Below are 9,933 nucleotides of genomic sequence, written 5' to 3' on the forward strand. Positions count from 1 at the left end.
CCAACACCACTGTACATACACCCCAACAAAGGAGCAGCAGCGAGAAACAAAAAACCATCCGGATCTCTGTTGGATTCAATGCCCCCTAAGTCGTCTAAACCATTGGTACAATCAACATAACAGCTAGATTTACCAGATGTGTTTTCCTTCGTGTCGTGTAGTACACCGAAAACAACAACAACACAAGACAAGATGGCGGCCACCATCCAACAACAAGGTGATACCAACCCCCCAGGATACACCCGAACCGGCCCCTGGATATTAACCCAAACCGGCCCCTGGATATTTAACCCAAACCGTCCCCTGGGTTAATTAAAGATCACATATACTCTAGGGGGGTACAAATACATAAATCACTAATTGGCATCGTTATAAATGAAACCCCGTCATTCAAACTACTCATTTCGATCTTTAATTAACTTAAATCGACCTTTTGGACAACAGTGCACAATTTCCACCTGCGAACGAAATTTCAACTAATCAGAGCGGAGCGTCTCTGTGACGTCATATGAGGAATAGATATGAGGGTCGATGCAGAATTCATGTACATTTCAGGGGGTAAATTATCTTGTTTACAGGTTTGTATAAACCTGAAATCGTGACAACTGTTGTGAAAGATAAAAACTATATGTTCTCACAATCTACACTTAATTTTGTCTCCTGCTTTGCCTAGTTTCCGAGTTACAACTTGTTTTCATAGACGATTATGTCAAAATCGCTTGGTGTCGCTAGGCCTTATTTGTTCGAGCCAGACGCTAGTGATAGTGAAAACGATGATCAGCCTCGCTCATCACGGTTACGGGTAATTTCTTCAACCTAAACAGTGCGACATTAAAAAGGGTGGATGCCCAGAATCACTGTTTTCGTCGCGAAGTGTAATGAGACAGACAACATACACTTGGGCGTGTGTGCGAATTATGATTCACATTGCCAAACTATAAAATGTCTAGATATTACAGTCCTGTTATAAATTCACTTTAAGTATCAGCATATCGTCTGCTTTTTATTTAGTTTCAAAATGCATACAAGTATGATGATAAACTAATTAGGATTATAAGACCAAATATAAAGACGTACATTGACTAGTATCTACATACTGGTGAGTGGACGTTAACCACGTGAATGAAGCAAGAAATCTATCGCGCAGTATTGTCACTTCGACCCCCACCTCGCTTCCGTGGGAGAAATCGTTATGTTACAAGTTGTGTCATGCAAAATCCTTTTGGTCATGATTCAAATACATATGTAACTACAAGTAGAAAGTAGTTTTGATTTTCTAACTTGATGAAAACAAACCATAATCTCATTAATTCTAACAGACTTTAGCCCTTGACTTTACGATTTTCAAAAATGGCGAATACCGCCAGTCTGAGGATAAATGCTATTTAGGTTTGTTTTCACCGAGTTACAAAATCAAAACTACTTTCTACTGGTAGTAAATTATGTATTTGATTGATAGCTAATAGGATTTTGCATGACATAGCTTATAGCATAACAATTTCTCTCGTGGAAACGAGGTGGGTGTCAATACAATACTACTTACAATATTATCGTTACTTCGACCACAACCTCGCTTCCGAGGAAGAAATCGTTATGTTACAAGTTGTGTCATGGAAAATCTTTGTGGTCATCAATCATATACATATTTTACAACAACTAGTAAGTAGCACGAACTGTGGGGTCCTGTGGAAATCTGTGCATGGTGACACCATAGTAAAAAAGTCCAATTCCGCTTCCTACATTCCCGCTCTATAGAGAAATGGCACCGAAGAGGGTCCGTCAGCGTTCTCTGACTTTGGAAACGGCTAATATGTTGAATGAATATGCGATTTGAATCTATATGCAATTTTGAAAAGATGAGAATTTAGACCTGCCTCAGTTTGACAAACGCACAGACGCGTATTTGGAAAACATAATTCTTACCAGTAATGAAATATCCGATATCATTAAACGCTTGCCTGTAAAGAAAGCTGCTGGACCCGACAGAATCAGTCATCAATTGCTTAAGAAAACTGTCAACTCTATCAGTCCTGTACTGTGTTAATTATTCAATATGTCCCTCAGTTGCTGTGTGTATCCCAATAATTGGACATATGCCAATGTAATGCCTTTATTTAAGAAAGGTGACCACTCCATTGTGTCAAACTACAGACCTATATTGCTTATCAGTTGTGTTGGAAAGTTGTTTGAGATGAAAGCCCCTGGTATCTGTTAAATTGTTGTTAAAAGCCGCACTCAGCAATATCCCTTTGTGGACAAGCGTCTTTTGCTGAAGATCGATTCTAACCCGGATCTTCACTGGTGAAAGCCCTTTGTATTCCTATAAAGGCGTCAAGTGTGTTTACTAAGGAATATAATCTACCATCGTAGAAGTAATCCAAGTCCAAGATGTTATGTTACATGGCTCTAGAATGTTGAGGTGGACGCAATTCGCCCAACCGCAGACATGAATTTGGTAGTTTTGTGTCCACTAATTTCTCTTAATCTCTTAAAAGCACCGGTCTGACTTCTCTTATCGAGAAGGGCTTTGCAACATAACTGCTCCCATGTGTACACTGGTCTGTCGAGTATAGGCAAAATAGAAATGATGAAATAGTTTGTCATCATATCTGATGTGATTGTCATCGTTTATGTGTACTACATGTAAATCTTGTTCTAACAACGTATTTGCTTGACAATGCCAGTCAGCACTCGTGAGATTGTTTTAATTGATAACGTTGTCATTTGTCCAGCTAAAACTGTTAGGGAAATTAATACATTTGTAAATGTTTCAATTGACATTTCAGAAAAAAAAGGTTAACCGGAATGTTATGTTCCCAAACGAACCTTCCAATTTGTAGCATGCAAAGATAGATTTGTCTATTTATTATTCAGCGAGCCTATTCTCGAAACGTTCGTAGAGCTACGAATTCTTAACTGCTTACGCCAAAAGATAAGAATTCTTAAGAAAATGTTTACGACCTACTCTCGAAACGTTCTTATCGAGTTCGTAACCCCAACACGACTAGTCACGTTTAAGTAACTTTTCGTAATTTACGAAAGGAACTCTTTTATCTCAAAGGGAGATTTAGTAGGGGTTCCCCGTGACGTCACAAGCACGAGGGAATTCCCATGTTTACAAACAAGGCAGACGATATCCCGGATAATGGAGTCTTGCATTCCCAGCACTCCTTCAAGGAAGCACGTCCACGTCCAACTGGTCTGCCACAGAGGTGGAATCCTGATAGAAGAGACAAAATCCAATTATAGCGTTCTTTTTGGACACTTTTCCTCCCAGGTGTCGGCTTCGCAGAAAAAGAAATTATGGACGGACATCGCGACCAAGTGAGTGCCAACCAACCATTTACATAAGTTTGTATTATTTATAGAAAATAAGTGCAAATGTAAAAATCCATAATTTAAATCCGTTGTCGTTACATATGAATGTAATACTAAATATTGTGTTGTTACTTACTGATATAAGTTTTTGAGTTACATCCAATTCATAGCATAATATTCATGCCTATTTCTTGAAGATAATAAAGTGTTTTTTGTATGTTATTGTTTTGATATACCCTGAGAACTGAGAATTCTTGGAGAGGGAGAAGCTGTGTGTTGGCCACAGTAAAGGAGCGACTGGCTTATTCTCCATTGCCTGAAGCAGCAGACTTCAAAAGGATCTGACATGTTTTTGTCACCCGTCATATCTTTTTGACACTTTTTCTGATACTAGATTCAAAATAGTCAATTTCATAGTTGATAATACTAATTATTATTATTTGCTGGGTGAAACAACCTCTAAATGGGATGAAACAACCTGGGGTAAAGCAAGAAATAAAATTTCTCTGTAAATTCAGCTATATATTTACTCAGCATAACACATCCTCTCTTGGCCACTGCCTGAAGTCAACGACTTGTGCCCTTCTTAATCAGTCTAGTCCACTCTGTGCAGTCCAAGCTTAACTATTGTCTTTCTATTACAGTCCAGGTGTTATCCAAGGTCAGCTGCACTCGAATGATCATACCCTTGTGTGTGCTCTGTTGTAGCCTCCTCACCCCTGGGCTTGGGTTGACATATGGCGTCAACAGCCAAGATCTGCATGCATATCTATTTTGTAAAAATGAGTCACTATAACTGTATATTTTTCAGAGACAATTAATTATGACATGCTAGGAAAACATACGGAAAAGGTTCCAATTTATTTCAAATTGCTATATATTTTTTTTTTTACTATTTTATCAAACTGAATATTTGCGCATAAATGTTTAATTACCCAGAATCGCCCAGCAGCCAGCCATCTCCACCAGCTCTTCTCTCGAGTATTTCTCCTATTCTGCTATTACTGAATATGAAGCTGTCATGGGTACTACCTGGCCATTTACATACTATGTTGGTAAATCTGCGAAAAAATAATAAAAGTTTTTAACATTTGTGCATTTTAGTAAAAAAAAATATAACCAAACCTTTCCATTATGTATGTCAAAAACAGCAACAACGATCATATGAATGCAGTTGGGTAAAATAAAAATTCGTTAATTAGAAAGCTTTTTCTTATTCCTACAACACAATTTAGACAAGATAAACTTAAAAGTGCCCCTTCACACCATTCATATTAGATCTACAACTTTTTTTAGGCCTTTCAATTTCATTGGGTTAGCATTTAAGGTGAAGGTCAAACACATATGTTTTCACGCATCAAATATATATATATCTGTCGTTGAAATAACGATGTCATTTTGTTTCAGTTAACCTTATTGTGAGTACCCATAGATACGAGTATGCTTCGTTTGTAACCCTATTTGGTACGTACCTCAAGGTTGAATCGCAAATGGCTTGGACGTTCAAAGTGTGGAAACCTTTGCGACAAACAAACGCTTCTTCGTCGGCAGCCGGTCGAGTGATGGGGATGAGTGCCACGTCGATCGCCCCAACAACACCAAGGAACCCGGCTATCCCGTAAAATCCTGCCTTCACTTACCGAAGCCCTTGATCGTCGATCGGGAACTTGATGAAGTCCAACGCTCCGACAAACCCGTGAAGGCAGGAAGAGATAGACCGGGACACACTTGGCTGGGAAACTCTGTGCAGGTCAGCTAGTTCTGACTTGAAACCCATTTGTCATTGGGTCCAAAACAATATCTTCCAGATTACCCAATGACAGTTCAATTTTCACAGCAGAAGCAAACGCAATACTAACAGCTCTTAAATATATAAATAGACATCCTAAATATAAACAATATATAATATTTTCAGACTCTCTTTCTTGCCTTCAGGCGATTAAAAATAGTTCTTGTGAACATCCACTTATAATAGAAGTTATAGAATTATATAATGATCTTGCAACTGGCCAATACGACATCGTCCTCTGTTGGTTACCCAGCCACGTTGGCATTTCTGGGAATACAATGGCCGATTTTGCTGCCAAGGCAGCACTCAACAAATCTGTGACACCACTTCTGGTCCCATACTCAAAGCTAGCATTAGTTTAGATTAGAAACTGAGATTGTTAGTGGCTGTACCCTCAAAGGGGGTTGAAGTAGCGTAAAAATATTGTCCTCCTGAGAGGGTACGTAAGCCCCAAAAGTTTCCAAGAAAAATATATATTATCACATTTTAATCGTAGTATTTTTGTTACTTTAACTGTTGGCTAAATTTTCCTACAATCGCCAGTGGCTGAAGGGATGGTGTAAATCCAGCTAGGATCCATGCAGGTAGCAAAAGTAATGTAAGTCCCCATGGTTCCTAGTATGGTGATCTACCTTCAGTTGTTGGCGATTTATAGCCCATTTTTTACATTGTATTGTCCAAAAATAGTTTTCTACTTTTAAAGATATATGCTAACTAGTTTTAATTCAATCTGTGATATGCTAGTGGCTTTACTGTCCTTTGTTGACAGGGTTTTATATACACCTGGAACTTAATTAAGCACCCCCCGTGTTTTTCTCGATGATGAGAAACAAAACTTGCTGTAACTTTCTCACTATTCCAAAGATAGTGGAACCTTAGCTATTGTGAAACATACGATCTGTTGGCAAATGAAAAACACGACAATGATTCCAATTCGTGTTGTTTTAATAGCGTAACCAATGTGATTTGGTCACTATTGATTTTTGATGAAAATAGTCACTGAACAAGTATGGTCGTAGCATTGTCAATGGCTGACTATTACAAGAAATGATGCACAAGCAATGTCACATGCTAACATCTGATGGGTCTGGCATCAGTATCGGGTGTATCCCCCACGTGCTTGGATGACAGCTTGAATCCTTCTCCTCATGCTACTGGTAAACCTTCTGATACGATCAAGTGGCAATTGCCGCCATTCTTCATGCAAAGCAGCTTCCAGCTGTGCAAGATTCTGGAGAGGGGGTTCTCTCAACCTCACACGGCGTCGAAGAAAGTCCCAGATGTGCTCCAAAGGATTCAAATCGGGGCTCATTGCTGGCCAAGGTAATGTCATAATAGCCTCATTCTGGAGATCTGCGGTCACAGCACGTGATTGATGTGGCCTGGCGTTGTCGTCCATGAATATCGGTTGAGTAGCCAACGGATGGTTGTCAAAGTGAGGCACGACAACTGGATGGAGAATATCCCGGATGTACTGCTGACCATTAAGATGTCCTCGGACAGTCACCATTTGAAGTTTACAGTCGTGTGAAAGACAGCCCCAGATCATAACCGATCCTCCACCATAAGGAACAGTAGGGTGGATATTCCTGGGCACGTAAGCAGTGTTTTTATGCCCCCACACTCTCACTCGACCATCTGTAACGTGGAGGAGGAACCTGCTCTCATCTGACCAGTGGACCCTCCTCCATGTCCTCAGGTTCCACTGCCGACGGGCCATACACCACTCCAGACGTCGTCTCTTAAGGAGATCAGACAGAGCAGGACGTTTGATGACTCTTCTGAACCTCATACCAAGTGCCCTAAGGCGATTTCTGACGGTTCTGGTGGATAATTGTCTGTAGGGTAACCACAGGCGCTTCAAACCCGAACTTGTGGCAAAGGGTTCTCGCCTTACCAGACGTGCCAGGCCGTTGTCTTCCTGGGTTGTCCAGGCCTTGAACGATCTCTCACATCTCCTGTCATCTGATGCTTCGGACAAGTCGGCTGATGACCGAGTGACTGTAGCCAAGTTGTCGTCCAATAGCTTTGAAGGACATGCCTGTTGCATGTATGGCTATAATTTGCCACCTTAGTGCTTCAGAAAGTCATCTGCTCGCCATTTCAGTATTCATTAATGGAGACAGTTACAAATTTGTCTGCTTTTATACCCATAAATTGCATATCAGAGAAACTGAATTTTGGGAAAAGTGTGGGTTGTATGCTTCACGTGCACGAGGGATGCGTTGTGACGAGTGCAAAGGAACTGAAACACCTTTTTAGACTACTAGAGATGTGTTGTAATACAGAGATATCATTCATGTTTAACGATGGTTAACAGTTGCTCTACTATCGTGAAATATATCAGGGGGTGCTTAATTAAGTTCCAGGTGTATATATTATATGTATGTATTATAAATTGAGAACTAGTTTTAGTCAAGATATGGCTGAAATATTGCCGATGTGACTTTAAATCTTATCTCACTCACTCACTTCAAAAATAGTTTTGTACTTTTAAAGATATATGCTAGCTAGTTTTAACTCAATCTGTGATAATCTAGTGGTTTTACTGTCCTTTGTTGACAGGGTTTTATATACTATATGTATGTAGTATGAATTTAGAACTATTAGAATTTAGTCTAGTTTTAGTCACGATATGGCTGAAATATTGCCGATGTGACTTTAAATCTTAACTCACTCACTCACTCATTTATTCTAGGTTAATTTTACGTACTTTGCTGCGATATTTCCTTCATGTTAACAAAGACAATCATACACGTTGTCATACTGTCATAGTTCATGACAAAGTTCAAGATTTTGGCACAAGACTTTCCTTCAGTTTGAAACCCTGTGACGGGTTACGAGTTCGAAAGAGAATACTCTGTGAATAACGGTAGACAGAATACAGAACTTTTAAAGACGGTTTCATTGTTGATATAGCATGTCTTTTCTTATGCGCTTTGTTCAATAAGTGTGTGACCGAATGCTACCGAGGTTCATTATATATGTTGAAATGCAACATAACATAATAGCATATAATTATTGAATGGTTACATGTAGATGACATTGTCAGGTACCATCCTCTATTGTATCCTGGTGTTATCTACCTACAACTACTCAGAAACAGATTACAAAACGTGCCAAAAGGAAATCTTAGTTTGTTAGTGAGAATTTGATGCTCTTTCGAAAGAATTTTAACTAACTTTATATAAAATAGTTTTACAGTGTGTCGTAATTAGACCTATCGAGCAAAAATTAGACGTAAATCAAACGGAAAACAAAACACACGTTTGTCTTGTTTCTGTTGCTTATAATGTTGCAGCCATATTTCAAGCCACTATGTTACAATATAAGATGGAAACAAAATCAACCTTTGTAATGAGCTATCAGAATAATGGTGTAAATTTCTGGAATATATACACAGCATGGTTTATATTTAACCATTTTTATTAAGCCAACCTTCACCTCAAAGAAAATACCTAATAAGTACTGGAAACGGGATAGACAACTCTCTTTGGATTTACCGATTCACTGCATATATTTTAATACTTTAATTTGTGCTCAGATGCCCTAAAAACACAGTATTGATCTCTCAAAATTTAGTCAAATGCTGCACAATGTAAAATCTGTTTTATTCATTGTTTAGTCAAAGCAAACCGATGGTTTTCATATCTGATGTATTACGCTTGATTTCAACTGTAAACTATGTAATTTTGACAAAGACAATTTGAGAAGTGATTCTTAAATATGTGCTGAAGTCAGGGATACATGTGCCGAGCTGTGGTGGAAATGTATCCGATGTAATAGGGGAATATTTTTCCGAAACATCTCACATGAATGTTGTTTGTACTGTCCGTTTTAGTGAGTGGTCACTGTATTACAATATATGCATACAATTACGTCTGAAACAAAGCTAACATTTTAACATAAACGCTTCTGGTAGAAATTAATGTGAAAGACTTACGCCAATAATTTTCATTTTCTCAAAGGAGTATGTATACAACGAGCGACTGCGTTGGGTTGATCGTTCAGCAGACACAGAATCATGGCTTCTGTGAATATTTGGGAAGTAGTTATATACATTCAAATTCCACTGTGTTTACTATGGATTATTGGAAATATGATCAGTGTCTACATGTATGTTCTTTCTAAAATGAATTCAAAGTTCTCCAGACTGTTGAAGTACCTCACTGTGATGGATTTTTTTAGTTTGCTCACGATTGATACCCTCAGGTGGGAAAGATTCTATTCTTCATTATGTGTATATCTGTGCATTCTTGTAGTCCATGTGTTTGAATCATACCCGACTGTCTGCTTTCGTAAGATGTCTAGCCGTGGCAGTGCCTTTCAGATTTGCAACGTGTATGCGGGATTCTGTTCAAAATAGGTTACTCATTGCAAGTGTTGTATTTTCAGTGCTTTTCAACGTACCTTTCATAGTAGGAACGTTCTCATACAGTTCCAACAGACATTTTGCAGGTTTTTTCCGATACTTGTCATTGTCAGCTGCAACGTCATCCTAATCGTTTCAAGATGTAGAATGAAATCATTACAAGGACAGGACAACCAAAGTAGTTAACCTAATCGACAACTCAGCCGGAGTGCATTTCAGTCGACGTGCCTGGTCATTGCAATCACTGCAATACTTTTTGTCGCACACGGTTCTTTAGGTGTTGTTTATATCTATAGTTTGATAGATTGCCATTTGCCTTCGTGAGATGCCTGGTCGTGGCACTGCCTTTCAGATTTTCAGCTTATTCTTTGCTCCGGCAGTGTTTTCAGTGCTGTTCATCCTTGTCGTTTCAAGATGGAAAATGAATCACAAACTCAGGATAACCAATGTGGGA

General features: G+C 38.9%; 1 long non-coding RNA gene across 1 annotated transcript; it reads right to left on the reverse strand.

The window, feature by feature from the left end:
• Positions 1-4,034: 4,034 nt before the first annotated feature.
• On the reverse strand, positions 4,035-4,901 carry LOC124266601. Its single transcript, XR_006895800.1, has 3 exons — positions 4,791-4,901; positions 4,254-4,379; positions 4,035-4,087 (listed from the first exon to the last, which is right to left on the reverse strand). It is a non-coding gene; the product is annotated as an uncharacterized LOC124266601 (long non-coding RNA).
• Positions 4,902-9,933: the final 5,032 nt, after the last annotated feature.

This window comes from Haliotis rubra, unplaced genomic scaffold (genome assembly GCF_003918875.1).
Source record: "Haliotis rubra isolate DU_JTF1 unplaced genomic scaffold, ASM391887v1 Scf1267, whole genome shotgun sequence".
Classification (NCBI taxonomy): Eukaryota; Metazoa; Mollusca; class Gastropoda; order Lepetellida; family Haliotidae; genus Haliotis; species Haliotis rubra.